This window comes from Rhinatrema bivittatum, chromosome 1 (assembly GCF_901001135.1).
Source record: "Rhinatrema bivittatum chromosome 1, aRhiBiv1.1, whole genome shotgun sequence".
Taxonomy (NCBI): domain Eukaryota; kingdom Metazoa; phylum Chordata; class Amphibia; order Gymnophiona; family Rhinatrematidae; genus Rhinatrema; species Rhinatrema bivittatum.
In genome coordinates this window covers 639,261,381-639,279,791 of record NC_042615.1, presented here as the reverse complement: position 1 = coordinate 639,279,791, position 18,411 = coordinate 639,261,381, and the positions used below count along the sequence as shown (strand labels likewise).

The 18,411-nt window shown below is 45.5% G+C and overlaps 1 protein-coding gene across 16 annotated transcripts in view; it reads left to right on the top strand.

Annotated features, from left to right (window-relative positions):
• Positions 1-18,411, top strand: part of PPIP5K2 (diphosphoinositol pentakisphosphate kinase 2) — a 620,162-nt gene that overhangs the window by 7,194 nt on the left and 594,557 nt on the right. For 14 of the 16 annotated variants that reach the window (XR_003852104.1, XM_029572559.1, XM_029572550.1 and 11 more), the window contains exon 3: positions 15,645-15,790. The exons of the other annotated variants lie outside the window; for them this stretch is intronic. The gene's annotated coding sequence lies outside the window, so the exon portion shown is untranslated. The remainder of the gene's footprint in view (positions 1-15,644; positions 15,791-18,411) is intronic. 16 annotated transcript variants of the gene reach the window in all.

The window sequence follows — 18,411 nt, the reverse complement described above, 5'->3', positions numbered from 1 at the left end:
AACTGGGTTCTCTTTTTTTTTTTTTTCCCTACCTTGCCTGGTCATTTTAATTTCTAATCTGTGCGGTCCTGGTCTCTCTTCCATTCCAGATCTTGGTCTTTAACAGATCTTTAACTTCTTGTTAAACTTTTTATCTTTCCTCTAAATCTAATCCCAGTTAGAATGACCCTCATTTTATTGTAACTTCTTCTTCCATGCACTTGTTTTACTTTTATGTTATTAGTTATTTACGTTATAATGTATTTCTCACCCCTTGTTTTATGTAAACCGACATGATACGAACTCCGTGAATGCCGGTATAGAAAAATACAAATAAATAAATAAAATAAATAAATTCTCCTCTTTGTGGTTGTCTTTTGCAGGGCCTCCTTTCCTTCATTGTTATCTTCTATGCTTTCCCTATATCTCTCTGATACTGATCTTTTTTTCTCCATTTTCTCTGCCTCTTTTCACTCCTAGCTTTCCATCTCACTTTGTCACCTCTCCCTGTTTCCCTCCACTCACTCCTTCCTTGGCCGCCTATTTCCCCCTTTTTCACCCATGCCCTAGTCCCTCATTTCTACACTCTGTATTTATCTTCCTTCCTTTACTCATTTCCTCACTAGCCTTAGCTTCTTCCCTGTTATACCCTCCCTAGTCTTAAGCCTTTTTTTCTCACCTTCTAAGCTTCCCATTCACTTTTTTCACCTTCTCTTTAATTCTCCGTTGTCCGCCCTCCACAGCCTCCTGTCCTTTTCTAGTTCCTCAAACCTTCCCAAGCCCTTCTAGATCCACTGTTTCCCAACATTATACATCATATATCCCCCACCCAGGTCTCTGTCCAATCCCCAAGTCCCTGCTCCTCCTTGCCCCATATCTCATTTCCTGCTATCTCTCATTTGAGGAGTTTTTAACTTGTCCCTTCTGGGGATGGCCTCTCTCTCTGTGTGCAGAGCAGGAGAGAGGCACTGGTGGCCAGATGCCATTTTTATGAGGGTGGGGCATGTGACACCACTGCCCCAGGTTCATTTCTTTACTGGTCCTGCTCCCCACTTCTGGCTCAAACCCTCTCTCCCAACCCTCCTTTCTCTTCCTCCCAAACTGAATCCTTCTCACTCAACAGCCTCTAGGCTCACACCTTCTCTCTTTCCCCTTTCAACTCCCTCTCCTCCACCTTTGATTTCTCCCTTTTAATACTTGACCTCTCAACCAGGGGGGATGCCTCAGCCATCTGTTGACTGTCTCCTTGGAGTGTGGGTGATCCAAGGCAGCTAGGAAAAACAGTATTCAATCACTTCTCATGGTTGAAGCGAGGTCAATAGTCCCATGGGGAAAGAGAATGTGGCACATGTTACTTCTCGGCCTAGTGGGGGAAGATAGGTTCAGCTAGGCCCAGAAGAGGAGGTGGAATCGCCAAGTTCTGTTGGGCTCCAGAAGGAAAGGATAAAAGTGTGGTATTCTTCCAGGCCTGATGTGGGTGAAAAAGAGAATTATCCCAGGACAAGCAGGATGATAGTCCTCACATATAGGTGATATCACTGGACAGAGCCCTATCACGGAAAACTTTCCGTCAAATTTTCTAGGACCATTTGACTGGCATACTCAGCATGCCATGATCCCTCGAGCCACAGGGGTCTCCCTTCAGTCTTCTTTTTTCTGTGCTGCATTAGCCTCGCGGTGAAGGAGCCCTGTGTGATAGTTTTCACATGATTTTTTCCTGACAAGAAAAGTTTCAAAGTTTTTCAAATTTCCCCCTTCATAAGGGGTCTCCCTTTTGCTACTGGTCGGCGAGTACAAAAATTTTCTCCGGTCAATATCGTTTTCGCATTTTTTCCTTCATAAGGCCGTCGATGGCTGTCCCGCCTTCGAAATGGCAATGGGTTTCAAAAAATGCCCGAATTGCCCTCGCACCATGTCTGTCACCGAACTGCATATCGAGTGTGTTTTGTGCCTGGGAGAGGGTCATAACATATCGACATGTCTACAGTGCGCCCAGATGACGGCCAAAGGCAGACGGGCTCGTCTGGAGAAAATGGAACATTTCCATCTTCAATTACTTCCGTCGATGTCGACATCGGCTCAGTCGTCTCCGGCTGGAGCGGTTAAGAAATTAGTCCTTAAAACTAAACGTCATCCAGATGGCAGCGGTGACAGTCTACGACTCAGTCTCGGTCAACCATAATATCTACATCAGGGCTCGCGAAGCAGACCTCCGATCATCGAGGAAAAACATCGCTACCATCATCGACGGACTTCAACGCCCGATGTCGGTTCGACTCCTAGATCTCTCTCGATGCCGTCGAACCATCGCCAAAAAGGTCTCGAGTAGAAGAGCCATAGATGCCCTCGATGCCTCTCACGCCAAGGCGATCCCCCACTGATATCGTTGCCAGGTACCATGCCACCACAGGGATCTGTGGAAGAGCCGGTTCCACCTTCTCTGCCACCCCCTATAGCTGCTGTGATCTCACCAGCTATACGGGAGGAACTGGACGGTTTCATCTGCCAGGCAGTAAAAGATGCTCTGCGAGACCCTGGACCATCGACACCGATGCCAACACCGGAGTTTTCCCTGTTAGCACCGATACTCGATAGGCTTGACGCCCTTATTAGCACCTTTCCGAAGCAACCATCCATCTAGTACGAAAACTTTTTCCAACCCCAGGGAAGATGATGCCTCGAGGGATTCCTCGATGCCCGAACCAATCCCGGGACCCTTGGTATTTCACAGCCAAGACTCCTGAGTTCTCCATCGGTTCCCTTCCTTCCACCTTCGATGCCTTTTTTTATTCTTCACTCCACTCCTCCACGGCGACCTTCTTTCGACACCTGAGAGGAAGAAAACACCAATTCTTCATCAGAGGATATTTTATCAGATCCATCCCCCCCGGAAGAGAGAAGAAAATAAACACTGGAGGACCTCTCTTTTTCAAATTTTGTGAAGGAAATGGCAGATAACATACCTTTCCAGTTATAAGCAGAAGAGGACACCAGACAGAGAACCCTCAAGGTTTTGCAGTTTGTAGATCCTCCTAAGGAAGTTCTTGCAATCCTTGTGCATGAAGTACTTGTGGATCTTCATCATGGGTTGTGGGTGCACCCTTGCTCTATACCACCAGTAAACAAGCAGACTGATGCCGCTTACCTGGTTCAGCACATACCAGGCTTCCAGAAACATCAGCTCCCACACCAGTCTGTAGTGGTGGAATCTGCCCAAAAGAAATCAAAGAGAATTCGCCCTCACTTGTCGACGCCTCCTGGGAAAGAACAAAAATTTCTAGATACTCTTGGCTGGAAAATGTTCCAAGGGTCAATGCTGGTCTCAAGAATTGTGTCATATTAGTTGTATATGACTCAGTATCAACGTAATTTGTGGAAATAAATACAAGAATTGTCTGAGTCACTCCCTCAACAATATCAAGATTCCCTTACTAACATCATTCATAAGGATCTAGAGGCAGGAAAGCATGTGGTCTGTGCAGCTTATGACTATTTTTGAAACATCGTCCAGGATGGCTGCAACGGGAATTAGGGCCCGTAGATGGGCCTGGTTGAAGTCTTCTGACCTTGGGTCTGAAATTAAAGACAAATTGGCAGTCCTGCCTTGTACAGGGGAAAACCTCTTTGGAGACAAAGTACAAGCTGCAGTAGTACAATTTAAAAGAACATTCTGAGACTCTACGCCAACTCTCCGCTGTTCCAACAGACACGCCATCTTCTGCATGAAGAATAACCAGGAAAGACACAAGAAAACCCTATTACAGACCACGAAGATACTATCCTTCAGCACCTTGTCGTAGGCCGCAACCTAGGAGTGGAGAAGTAGCCTAGTGGTTAAGAGCAATGGGCTACGAACCAGGAGACCAGGGTTTGAGTCCTGCTGTCGCTCCTTGTGACCTTGGGCAAGTCACTTTACCCTCCATTGCCTCAGGTACAAACTTAGATTGTAAGCCTTCTGGGGATAGGAAAATACAGTACCTGAATGTAATGCACTTTGAAGCGCTGTAAAAAGTGCGAAAAGTGGAATATAAATAAAACAAAAAAAACACTCCCCCTCAAACAAGCCCGGCAACAGGCTTTTGAAAAACCTGCCAGAGGACAGTAGCCACTCCACCAATCTGACCACCTACTGGTAGATTTGGGGCCGGATCTCCTTTTTTCCTTCCCAATTGATCACAACAGATCAATGGGTACTCTCCATTATACATCAAGGTTACCATCTGGATTTTCTCACAATGCCCAAAGATTTTCCACCAAACTCACTTTGGGTACACAAGGATCATTCCACATTTCTGCAAGCAGAATTATCCTGAGAGCCAGGGCCGTAGAACCAGTTCCCCGACCTCAGCAGGGCAGAAGATTCTACTCCTGATATTTTCTCATTCCAAAGAAAACAGAGGCCTATGTCCAATCTTAGACCTCCAAAATCTCAACATATTTCTACGGAAGGAAAAGTTCGAATGGTATCCTTAGGTACCATGCTTCCCCTTCTTCAGTCAGGAGACTGGCTCTGTTCTCTGGACCTTCAGGACGCTTATGCTCACATACCAGTTTTTCTCCCTCATCACAAGTACCTGTGCTTCCTGGTGGGTCATCAACACTTTCAGTACCGGGTTCTGCCATTCGGACTTGCCTCAGCACCCAGAGTATTCACAAAGTGCCTAGCAGTGGCAGCGGCCCATTTACGCAAGATGGGATTACATGTCTTTCCGTTTCTAGATGACTGGCTTATCAAAAGCCATTCAAGACAGGCAGCATTCCAATCTCTCAGTCTGCTTCACTCATTGGAATTTGTAATAAACTACTCAAAATCCCACCTCCTACCATCTCACCTTCTACAATTCATCGGAGCAGAATTGGACACCACTGTATCCAAAGCCTTCCTCCCAAAAGACCGCACAGAGACTCTGTCCACTTTCGCAAACTCTCTGCGCACGAAGCGAACAGCGACATCCCATCAGTTCCTCACTCTGCTCGGCCACATCGCTTCCACAGTTCGTCACTCCTATGGCCAGATTAGCCATGAGAATAATGCAATGGACATTGAAATCTGTGGCTCCAAGCCATTCAACCACTGTCATCTCCAATTCAAATATCCCAGCAGTTATGTTCATCTCTACTCTGGGCGAACACGAACAATTTGCTTGAAGGCCTATCAGTTCCGCAAGTAACCTTAACTACAGATGCATCCACCTTGGGTTGGGGAGCACATACAGAAGGTTTTCAGAGTCAAGGTACTTGGACAACACTCGAAGCAACTTTCCAAATAAACTTCTTGGAGCGTCGAGCAATATGTTTCGCTCTCTATGCGTTCAGGGACTGCCTTTCACAGAAGACTGTGCTAATACAAACAGACAACACAGTAGCCGTGTGGTACCTGAAAAACAGGAAGGCACAGGCTCTTATCTCCTTTGCCAAGAAGCTGCGCAAATTTGGGACTGGGCCCTGACCATTGCATGTTTCTCTGGGCCACTTATCTGGCGGGCATTCATAACGTAGTTGCAGACCGCCTAAGTTCTAACCCCACGAGTTGTCCCTGGATCTTTCAGTAGCGACCAGGATATTCCAACGTTGGGGTCAACCAACACTGGACCTCTTTGCATCCGAGATGAATCACAAAGTGGACATATTCTGCTCCCTGTACAAGCAGAGAAAGCAGTCAGCCATGGATGCCTTTGCCCCTGGAACTCAGGTCTTCTATACGTGTATTCCCCTGATACCGCTCATAACCAAAAATCTAGTAAAGCTACAACAGGACAAAGGGTCAATGATACTCATAGCCCCGTATTGGCCTCGACAACTATGGTTTCCCATTTACGGCCACCAGTCACAGAATGGGACCTTAGGGGTAGATTTTAATAAAGTACGCCCGCACGTACTTTTGTTCGCTTACCAGGTGCGAGCAAGAGTACGCCAGATTTTAATAGATATGCGCTTAGCTGGCGTGCGCTAGGCTGCGCAAAATCGGCAGCCTGTGCGTGCCGAGCTGCGCAGCCTGCCTCCGTTCCCTCCCCCCTACCTTTGCTGGCAAAGTTACACCTGCCCGAGGCAGGTGTAAATTGCATGTGCCAGGCTGGCCGCCTGCACGCGATTCCCTGGCCCGGGAGCGTTCCGGAGGCCTCGTCCACGCCCCTGAAACGCCCCTGGGCCGGAACCACACCCACGGCCCCGCCCCCGGATGAAGCACTGCCTATTCAACATAGGCTCGGCGCGCGCAGGGGGAGCTTGGGGCAGGTTTTCGGGGGGTACGCACGTATCTCTTTGAAAATCTGCCCCTTAATGTAGTACTAGCAAGGCTCGTGCGTTCTCCCTTTGACCCCACAGATTTATGCGAGGTTAAATTTCTTACATGGGAAGTTCTCTTCCTAGTAGCTGTTAAATCTGCTAGGAGAGTTAGTGAGTTACAAGCACTTGTAACATACTCACCCTATACCAGGTTCTTACATGACCGAGTGGTACTCCGTACTCACCCTAAATTCCTTCCCAAAGTGGTTACAGACTTCCACTTGAATCAGTCTATAAATTTGCCCACATTCTTTCACAGAACTTACTCGCACCAAGACGAAAGAGTTTTACACACCTTAGACTGTAAACGCGCGCTAGCATATTATCTAGAACGCACTAAAGTCTATAGGAACTCCACCCAGCTCTTTGTTTCTGTTGATAAAAACAAACCGGTTAAAGCAGTGGGCAAATAAACCCTCTCTAACTGGCTAGCAGATTGTATAGACTTCTGCTATGAAAAAGCAGGCCTTTCTCTCCAGGGACGAGTAAAGGCGCACTCAGAGCAATGGCAACCTCAGTAGCACACTCTATTGTTCAGTACCAATTGCTGACATATGCAAGGCTGCAACATGGCGCTCTTTTCACACATTTGCAGCTCGTTACTGCCTGGACAAGGAAGGATGACAAGATTCAGCCTGTGGACAGTCTGTCTTAAATAACTTATTTCCAGTATAATCCCAACTCCTATCACATCCAACCTGCTGTGATTTCAGGCTGCCTCATTTTTCCAACAGTACACCAGTTGTTGTGCCCGTTGTACAAGTTGTACACTGTTGGTCCAACACAAAGATGACACAGCCTGTAGCTTGCTAATCACCCATATGTGAGGACTATCATCCTGCTTGTCCTGGGATAAAGCAAAATTACTATCCCAGGACAGCAGGATGTAGTTCTCACGAAACCCACCTGCCACCCCACGGAGTTGGGTCCGTAACATTTTATTATTTTATTTTTTGCTAACGCTTATTGCTACAAATGAGACTGAAGGGAGACCCCTGTGGCTCGAGGGATCATGGCATGCTGGGTATGCTCAGTGGGCTCAGTATGCCAGTCAAAAGTTTCTAGAAACTTTGACAAAGTTTTCCGTGATAGGGCTCCGTCCAGTGACGTCACCTATATGTGAGGACTACATCCTGCTGTCCTGGGATAACACCTATTACAAGTAAGCAATTTTGCTTTCTGTGCTCTCTGGGGATAACTGTATTCTGCTCAGGCTGTCCACTGTTTCCTGCCTGGGCTGAGAAGGGGGAGGAGGAAAGAGTAACATTCTGCTGGTCAGCTGGTGACTAAAGAGTTCACTATTCTTGGCCTACAAGAGGAGTCTGTCCCAAACAGAGGAGTTGACTGTGACCCACCAGGCCTCAGAGAAGAAGTGTGGTATCCTGCTGGGCCTGTGAGTGGATGGTGACACACCCTTGTATATCATGACAAACACATTGAGAACTGCTGACCTGCAAGCTTTATTACAATAGTATTCACTCCCAGCCATCAAGGGCCACCAGCAGTTTTTGTTTTTAAAATATTCTAATTGAATATGTATGAGATTGATTTGCTTGCGCACTACCTCCATTCTATGCAACTTATCTCATGCATATTCATTAAGGTATCCTGAAAACCTAATCAGTTGGGTGCCCTCGAGGTCTGAGAGTGAATACCCACTGCTTTTACTAGGTTAGGAGTAGCCTAGTGTTAGAACAGCAGGCTGCAAACCAGGAAGCCTGGATTCAAATCTCGCTGCTGCTCTTTGTGAACTTGGGCAGGTCCTCAGGCACAAATTTAGTCTGTAAACACTCTGGGACAGGGAAATACCTAGGGTATTTGCAGTCTGTTTTGAAGTGGCTGACCATTCAAAAAAGTGGGTTGTAACTTTATTAAAAATGAAATTAATGATCATGGTTACTGTTGTATTAATTGCATAGCATTTCTTTCTCTCTTCCTATTGTGTGATGTAGGTAATCTACTTGGCATAGTTAGGATATGTTTCTAAAACTGAAAAAATAAAGGTTGCAGGTGATTGAATCACAAGCTTACTATCCGCCATGGGATTTGGTGGTATGCAAGTAAATTGCCTGGTTTGAAAGTTTTGATACATCTAGTTTCTGTTCTTCATGCTGCTGTGCATACTTTGGCCTTCTGAAAGATGAATTATTATAATTTGTTCCATCTTGCATTTTCGTTGAATTCCACTTGAAGGTTATAAGATGTGGCAGGTAGAATCCTGACTGGCATAGGCCAGAGCATGCAGGACATATCCATGCTGTGGGTCAGTTACCAGTCTTTCAAAGAGCAGAGTTCAAGTTTACTAATGGGACCAGGGTGAGTGGACTTAGCATCATCATAGTGGAAGAACTGAGATCAGTGGGGAAAATCATGATAATGAACATCCTTCACTACAATTTTCAGGTTTGGTGATCCTGTTTCTTTTCATGAAGGTTAATGATTATTGATTTCCACCCCTCCTCTCCTTCCATTACACTACATGATATTGTACATTTGTCATTGTTTAAACCTGGACTCAAAACCATGATTCTGCAACCTCGTGCTTCAGTTTTAGCAGTTTATTTTATGTAATTGTACTGTGGGATACTTCTTAAGGGGAGAAAAATTATGGGTGGCAGGTTGCCCAGGCAATATTTGATGCCCCATGCTGGACAGGGTCCATTGGGAGCTCCACCACAGACCTGAAAGGAGATGCTGCTACTGTGCCACATGGAAGAGAGAAAATAAGGGGGAAAAGAATGCCCAGTTTAAAACAATCAAAAAAAAACTAAAGAGAGAGGATGAACTCTTTTCCTGTTGATAGCAGGGCTGAATTAGCCATGCTGTCATGGGAACTGTCATTCAGGGCCCGGGAGGTGGATCTTTACTAAGCAGAGGTTAGAGTTTTTGGTCTCGGCGGCTGCGCGTGCGTTCCCGCGCAGGAAAGTAACAGATTCTCCTCAGTCTGTTTTTTTTCCACGCGCGGGATCGCACGCAGAGCTTTTTTCTCCTCAGCATATTTTTTATATATTAGTGAGAATATCCAAAAAACAGAGCAGACAGTCAGGTTTTAAGCCCTGTCCATGTGGAAAGATCATGTCCATCACGGATGGGCATGATCAATGTTACCGCTGCCTTGGACCTGACCGCAATCAGGGCGACTGCGAATATTGTGCTCGCATGCCGCCGAGGGCCCAGAAGCAGCGGGCTCACAAAATGAGAGATCTTCAGAAAGGCGTGGGGTTCTCCCATACCCCTCCTTCAGAGGCGCACTGTTCGCTGGGACCATCAAAACATCAGGCCTCATCATAGGACCCCAAAGCCTCCAGGCCTGAAGGTACGATGGGACCTGTGAGTACAAGACAGGCCCATAAAAAAGTGTCTACAAAAGACAGAGGGTTGCATCGACATGCGAATAAAAGTGGAGACCAGGGACCTGGTCCGCTACAGCCTATGAGGCCAAAATTTCCAACGCCAACCCCGACACAAACAGCACTGAAATCGGAGCATCAAGAACAGAGCGCATCGCTTCCGGTGGGGAGCCCGGCGCAACCGAAACTCAAACACCACGTACCGACGCTGGGGCACCGGGCGTCAAAGCCGTGCACCCGGCGCCAAAGCCGGCGTAGATAGTCCATCGAACACCGAAATCGATGCATGGATTACAGAAGCCGACTCACTCGATGGAAAAACGAGGACATTCGTCCCAAAGTGAATCTCATTCGGCACACTCCACCTCTGAGACGCCGCCGACTTATACCCATGAATCATTGTCGCCAACATCACGGGATAGGTATGGGACACCTAAACTTTAATGACTTTCACAGACTAAGGGGCCCAGCCATCATAAAAGGCATGGAGCAAACTCTGGTGAACATCACCACAGATATGTCCACATTCCAAACGCAGATATGACCATGTGGACAAGACGACTCGTAAGTCTGATCCAAGTCCCTCTGAATCCAGCTCATCACACCATACACGAGCATCAAGAGCTACTTCCACCTCGAGAGCTGATGTAGTGTGGCTACCATCCTCCTCTTCTCACAGCCTATCTGGACAGTCAGCACAATCATGTTCGTGACCTGTGGACGAAGATCTCACAACCATCCCCTAAGAAGAAGAAACATAGGGAACGAGCTCGATCCAAGGGACCGAAACCTTTACACTTGGACCCTGACTCATTGGGATCATTACCATCTCCATCACAACCTGCTCGGCCACAAATGCCGCCTCAGGCACAACAAGCGTTTTTCAGTCTGTCGCAGGCATTGTCAGGATTCTTTGAGAGCCTTCAGTCATCGTTCAATTTACCTCACGAGTCCTTCTCTAGTTCTCCTGAACCACTGCAGGCCTCCAGAGAACCATCTGTAGAGCTCCCACAGTCACCAATCCTGCTTCTACCTACTTTACCAGCTCACAGAGCTACATCGCCTGGGGACTTGAATTCCCCTCAATCTTCACCAAGCTCTTCTACCGGGTACCCCTCTGACCAGCCAGAACAACCACAAGAGCCATATTCACCACCCGAAGACCTGTCCTATCCGAAATTTCTGGACAAGCTGGGGGCTATATTGCACTTGGACGTACAGAAACTTCTCGATCCCAGAGCTGAAACTCTGGGGCTTTTAAAAATCTTTGATGCTCCAGAAGAACCAACATCTCTTCCCCTTGCAAGAGGTGTTGCACAGCGTGCTTCAGAAATCTTGGGAAACTCCATACTCACTTTCGGCCGTCTCAAGGAAAACCGATCTCAAATTCCGTATACGTAAGTCTTCACATTACACCTTACCACAGTTGCCACGTGCATCCATAGTGGTCAAGTCCGCTATGCAGTGTTCTAAAAAGTCAAAACGCATGCTTCTAAACCGCTGGGACGGGATAATCTGTGTTTGGACGAGTTCGCTAGATGAATATAGCAAAACTCTGTTAGCTGCTTGCATACAGCACCACCAGTTCTACATGGTGCAATACATGTATGAGTGTATTCAGGCAACGAAAGAGCTGCTTATCTCTACTGGAGAGCCGATTCCACCTCCACTCCAAGACACGGAGGAGTGTTCTAGACATCTACTTCAAGCGGTTTATGAAGGGTTTGAAACTTCGTCTAGAGCTTCAGCCGCATCCATTGCAGCTCGCAGGATACCATGGTTCCGAGCTAGTGCTATCAGAGAAGACCTACATGATAAGCTCACCAACTTGTTCAGGGGACAATTTGTTCAGGGACCGTTTCCAGGACACAGTAACCAAACTTAAAGACCAGGCTATAGCTGTACAGTCCTTAACTGCTCCATCCCAATTTTCATCTTCTCTACGCTACTTCGGCACTTCTCGTCGGCAGCAGTTTTCATGCCGTCCTTATAGATCATACCAACAGTATAGACCGGCATCATATCCAACATACCAGCGGCCACAGCCACATCAGCAACAAGAAAGAAGGGGCAAACCAAAGGCAACAGGCTCAACAGCCTGCAGCCCCCGTAAAGACAACAGTCTTTTTAAAGATACGGCCACCACTACAGCAAGCACCCCCAGGAAGAATCACCTCACCTCCCGGCCTGGGAAGCTATTACATCCAATCACTGGGTTCTCGATTATTATAAAACACAGATATCAGCTACAGTTTACAACCAAACTTTCACTTCCTCACCTCGCAATTTGATTACCACAAAAATCTCATCCCCCAACTCAGAGAGGAAGTGGCCTCACTCCAACAACAACGGGCGATTCGGCTGATTCCCCATATTCCCTTATTCCCAAGAAATCCGGTGGCCTTCGTCCAATTCTGGATCTCTGAGATTTGAAAAAATTTCTGGTCACAGAAAAATTCAAAATGGTGTCCCTAAAATCAATTCTTCCACTCCTCCAACCCAACGATTGGATGTGCTCAATAGACTTGAAGGATGCCTATACCCACATTCCAATCCACCCATCCTCCTGGCAATACCTGTGCTTCCGACACAAGCATCAGCACTACCAATACAAAGTTCTTCCTTTTGGCCTATCAGCAGCACCCAGAGTATTCACCAGATGTATAGTGGTGGTGGTGGCTTACCTCCATCAACAAGGCATGGACGATTGATAGTAGCCTCAACTCCGAGCAAACTGATCGAGCATCACCACCAGGTGATTGATTGTTTACATGGATTGGGACTTGTGATCAATTTTCAAAAATTGACCTTGCGCCCAGCTCAAACTCTACAGTTCATCGGAGCTTGATTGGATACCACACGCAACAGAGCGTGCCTGCCAGAGGACAGGAAGCAAGAGATGTGTCGACTCCTATGCTCTCTAAACAAGACACACAAACCTTCAGCACGACAAGTCTTGACAGCCTTGGGCCATATGGCGGCAGCTATTTTCACAGTCCCCAACACCAGACTTCATATGTGGCGTCTGCAGTGGGGCTTGAAACGTCAATGGAAACACTCGCAACTGTTGACAAAACGCCTGATGCTCACATCCGAAATGAAGAGGGATATAACTTGGTGACTCATCAAGTCCATACTATCCAAATGAGCATTGTTCAGTCCCCCTCCTCACAACGCAGTACTGACAACCGATGCGTCTCGCAAGGGTTGTGGAGCACATCTGGAAATTTTCGAAACACAAGGACTAGGGTAGACACCGGAGCACACCTTACAGATATACTTATTGGAACTCAGAGCAATTCAAAATGCCCTGCAATCATTTCAGAAGCACCTGCGGGGTGGCAGAGTCATGATGTACTCTGACAACCAAATGGCAATGTTTTACATAAACAAGCAAGGAGGGTCCGGTTCATGGTCCCTGTGCAGGGAAGCCCTCCCAATCTTCAAGCAAGCACATCGAAATTTGATACATTTACAGGCAACTTACCTGCCGGGAGTAGCCAATACAAGAGCGGACAGACTAAGTCGAATATTTCATCCACACGAATGGTCCCTCAATCAACAAGTAGCTCAAGGAATATTCCTGCAATGGGAGGTCCCGTCGATGGACCTCTTTGCTACAGAGACAAACGTTCAAGTTCCGCGTTTCTGCTCGCTTTGGCCCAGTCAGAACAGAATCGCACAAGATGCTTTCCTAATTCCTTGGACGGAAAGCCTGATGTATGCCTTTCCTTCCATACCGCTCATTACCAGGACTATTCAGAAATGCATAGCGGATGCGGCTCAACTAATACTGATAGCCCCAGCTTGGCCCAGGCAACTGTGGTACAGCTACCTCTTACGCCTCTCGATCAAAGACTAAATTCAAATACCAGATCTTTTAGTTGAAGAGCAGGGAACGCTCCTACATCCGCTACACTCGCCCCTCCATTTGACAGCGTGGAGGTTGAACAGTTCCTCTTGACTGAGCAAGGCATATCCACTACAGCCCAAATGATCCTTCTGGAATCCAGGAAGCAATCAACTAGACGAAATTACAGTTTCAAATGAAAACGTTACTCTGCCTGATGCATGTCAAAGGCCATTCCACCATTGGACTGCTCACCAGAGATGCTCATGTATTCCCTCCATACATTATACACTAATGGACTGGCAACATCCTCCAAAAGAGTTCACCTTAGTGCCATAGCAGCATAACATAGACCATATAACAGTCATCCTTTCGCCAATCACCCTTTGCTTTCTCGTTTCATCAAAGGGTTGTCACACCTTATTCCACCAATCTCTAAACCACCGGTTCCATGGAACCTGAACATTGTCTTGTAACAACTCATGCTTCCCCCATTCGAACCAATGGATTCGGCCCACATAAAGTACCTTGCGTGGAAAGTATTATTTCTGGTGGCAGTAACATCCACATGACGAGTCAGCGAATTACAGGCCTTAGTTCACTATGCTTCATATTTACAATTTTATTACCACAAGGCAGTTCTCAGAACTCACCCAGCCTTTCTCCCAAAGGTGGTATCACAGTTCTACCTGAACCAGATGATAGAACTATCAACATTTTTCCCTAAGCCTCATTCTAATGATAGAGAGCACTTGCTGCACACACTGGACTGCAAGCGAGCATTGGCATACTACAAGGAAAGGACACACTCCAACTCCCGTACTTCTCAACTATTTGACTCGTTCAACCCGAATGCACCTGGACTGCCAGTAGCTAAATGAACCATCTCAAGCTGGATAGCACAGTGTATCCAATTCTGCTATGAGAAACAGAAGTTACCTCTAACGTCTCTTCCCAATGCTCACCAAGTCAGGGCAGTAGCTGCCTCAATAGCACATCTCAGAAATGTGCAACCTGTGGACATTTGCAAAGCAGCTACATGGTCATCTCTTCACACCTTCACAGCGCACTACTGCCTGGACCAGCAGACAGCCGCTGATGCGAAGATAGGGCTAGCTATCCTGTGGTCTCTATCAACTTAACCATGTCAACTACCACATTGGGTAGATCACGCAAGAACAAGGGACCTATATCAAAGTGCGTGATCGGGAGCTTCGGACTCCTTCTATGGAACTCCATCCCACCGGACCTTAGACAGGAGCCCAGCCTCCCAACCTTCAGGAAGAGACTTAAGACCTGGCTGTTTAAAAAAGCTTTCCCGGACACCGATTAATTCTATTCAGCCAGATTCTACCACTTCCACATGTAAAAATGTTATTACTAATGTAAATACCTATACCTAATGTTATTCTCTTTCTTTTCTTCTCTCCTCCCAGTTCTATTACCTTGTTATTTGTAACTGCTTCCTTCTACACAAATAGGTTATTGAATTGTTTACTGTACACCCCTGTTATATGTAAACCGGCATGATGTGTTTGCAACATGAATGCCGGTATATAAAAATTTTAAATAAATAAATAAATAAATGACAGCATGGCTAATTCAGCCCTGCTATCAACAGGAAAAAGCAAGTTTGCTTGCCGTAAATGGTGTTTCTGTAGATAGGATAAATTAGCCTTGCTGACCCTCCCTGATAGTTGACCTTCTATTCTGCTACGCCTCAGCTTAATTACAGACTGAGGAGAATCTGTTACTTTCCTGCACGGGAACGCACGCGCAGCCGCAGAGACCAAAAACTCTAACCTCTGCTTAGTAAAGCTCCGCCTCCCGGGCCCTTAATGACAGTTCCCATGACAGCATGGCTAATTCATCCTTCTATCTACGGAAACACCGTTTACGGCAAGCGAACTTGCTTTTTCCCCCAGTCCTTAAAAGTTTTGGGTTGTGCCTAAGATTTTGAAATTTTTTTGTAGCCCTAGACTAGGATGATATGGCATTTAAGTATTAGATTCTTTGCTGTACATACTACCTCAGGCAGCTTCCATTTAATGGAAGGTAGAGGTAAAACTTGAGCTAATTCTTTTCTGCTGATTGACTGGCAGAAATGTAGCCCACTCCCATACAGCCGTTTGAGTATACAATTCTCATATTCCCTTTTTTTTTCCTCTCTCCTCTTTCAGTCATTTTCCCACTTGGCCTGATTACACTCAGGGAGGCCTTTACCTCGGCCAGCAACACATTCTGTGGCTAGAATCCCTGCAAATGATTCTTCTTCTGTCATTGCTACCAGAAGCTTGGGACCTGTGCTTCTTGCAATGCTTCCATGGTAGGTGACTGTCGGCAATATTTTTTGTTGATAGGGAGCACCAGTACTTTGTAGCAATAGATGGGGCACTCCAGTCCCATGCAAAAATGCTTTGTTCATTCCTGGCTTCCTTTCTTTTCATCAACATTACAGCAACTATAGCAGTTTCCATCAATTAGCAGACTGAATTAGCCATAAAATGTGGGTGATGTTATCTGGTGGCACCAAACGGAACTCTCTTAGCTAGTAGAGCTTTTGCTGTATAGAACATGTGTGGGAATTCCCAAACTGGTATTGCCTCTTGAACCTCCTTGGACTTTTATTTATCCCAGCCCCAGCATGGATGTGTCTCATCTCTCTCTGTTTTGGTTTTGAATATCTTTTCAATCTATCTAAAATGTTTCTGAACAGCATTGTTTACAGTTCGAAGGAGAAGAGAAGGGTTTTTTCCCTTCAACATACATTTAAAAAAAAAAAAAAAAAAAAGTTTGCCTTATTTCTGCCTCAATGCCTTGGCAGCCTTTAGGCTTTGGTGCTTTAAAAAAAAATGATAAAGCAGAAAAGTCGACAGCCTGTGTGACCGATTTCGGTTCTGGACTCTCTATGGTCTCCTCCTCAGACAGAACACCATGAGTTCTGTATTCTTTTGCGGTTGAACAGCATGCTGAATGATTGAACTCTGGTGCCTGAGAATTCCATATTTCCCAAATTCATTTCATTCTAGGGTCTCAGTCTTCTAAGATATATGCAGGCCTCCAGCTTCGGTACTTCCTGAGCCTTTAAACTATCCGGCCCTGACATACAGAAGCATAGGCATCCTTGCATCCAAGGCATGATGCCATCGATGCAGATCCAGTGCACTGGTGGTGTTGATGCAAGGTCTGGCACATCGAATGCCATAGAGACATGATCCAACACATCTAACACTGTCGATATGTATTTATTTAAAAGATTTTATATACCGTCATTTGTAACTACATCACAATGGTGTACAATAACCTTAATGCTTTAAAAATGCATCAGCAGAAAAACAATAAAATACAATAATAAAGGTATAAAACAATTAAAACATTCTAATATATAGTGCGATCGACAAAGGCAAATAAATCTCAAAGAACTAAGCTTGTATTCTGTCTATAAAGGCCTGCTCAAAGAGCCAAGTTTTCAACCCTTTCTTGAATTCTTTTGACCCTGTTTCGAGTCGTAACTCAGCTGGCAAGGTGTTCCAAATGCTTGGGCCTGCTATAGAAATTACTCTATCTTGGACTAATGCGAAATGTGCAGTATTTATTGAGAGGACATGAAGCAGCCCTTTATTGGTGGATCTTAGTGATTTATGTGGAAGTGTGCATGCGAATAGAAAAATTTAACCAGTCAGTTTTATGGGCATGAATAGCATTATGAAGAATGCAACAAGTTTTATACAGAACTCTTTGAGCTATGGGGAGCCAATGGAGGCTAATCAAAATTGGAGTAATATGTTCTCGTCTGCTGCAATTTGTTAATACCCTGGCCGCAGCGTTCTGCAACATCTGTAGCGGACGTAGTGATGACTGTGGCAATCCCAATAACAAAGAATTACAATAATCTAAAGATGACAATATGAGGACCTGTAAAACAGATCGGAAATAGTTTTAGACGTTGAAGAACCAGCAATTTATAATACCTGTCTTAGTTTTATGGAAATATGCTTTTTGAAGTTTTATTCACAGTTGATAGTTATTCCTAGATCTTTAACTGATTCGACTAGTTCTATCCTAAGATTATTTGATAGGGAAAGTACTGACCCCATTCCACCTCTGGTGCATGGGGTCAGTGCCAATGTCATTGAGGCAACTAAGGCCCATTGGTGCACATGTGGAGCTGCTGACGCAAGTGAGATGCACCAGTTTCCTCAATGTTGGTAAGGCCTAGCATTTCCCTGGGCAACAGTGAAGTCTAGAATATGCTGCTCTGGTGCCAAGTGGAAGTAGAGTCTGGGGGACCATGTCCCCTTGTCCTACTTATTTTTTTTTTTTCTTTTAAACTTTTCTGTCCTTCACAGGTGCTTGACCCTGATCCAATGTGTTAGAATGGTCATGGTCTGTGATTCCAAGATTGTTCAAGTGGAAGGCCTTTCCACATCCCTCTGTGACAAGATATAAATAACACTGCAGTTTTTCCTCTAGCTGGTAGTTGATGAGCAGGAAACCAGCCTCTCCCAGCATGTCACATATGCTTCCGTGGCAAAGAGTCCTGGTATCATCAGGTGGGTTACGTGCTTTTTTTTTTTCTTTCAAACTTCCAGACAAACTAAGAAACTGTTCATATTCTGTAAGAGCAAAGATTCTTGAGCAAAGGTCCTTGCAGTTCCAAATCATAATTGGGGGGCAATTCTTCCACCTATGCCCAATTACACAGAACTAGATTTCAAATGTGAAGTTCAAAACTTTCAGGCATTTGAAATAACTTAGCTACCCACCAGTCAGAGTAGAATTTAAAGAAAAAAACTGAAATAGAAAAAGAAAAACCAGACCCCTGGATAATTTCAGTCAAATGGTGTTCCAAATACTTTAGAGTATTTGACTATAATCCGCTTTGAAGTGCTGAAAAGCAGAATATAAATAAATAAAAATAAATACATAAATGACCAATGTTTGTGG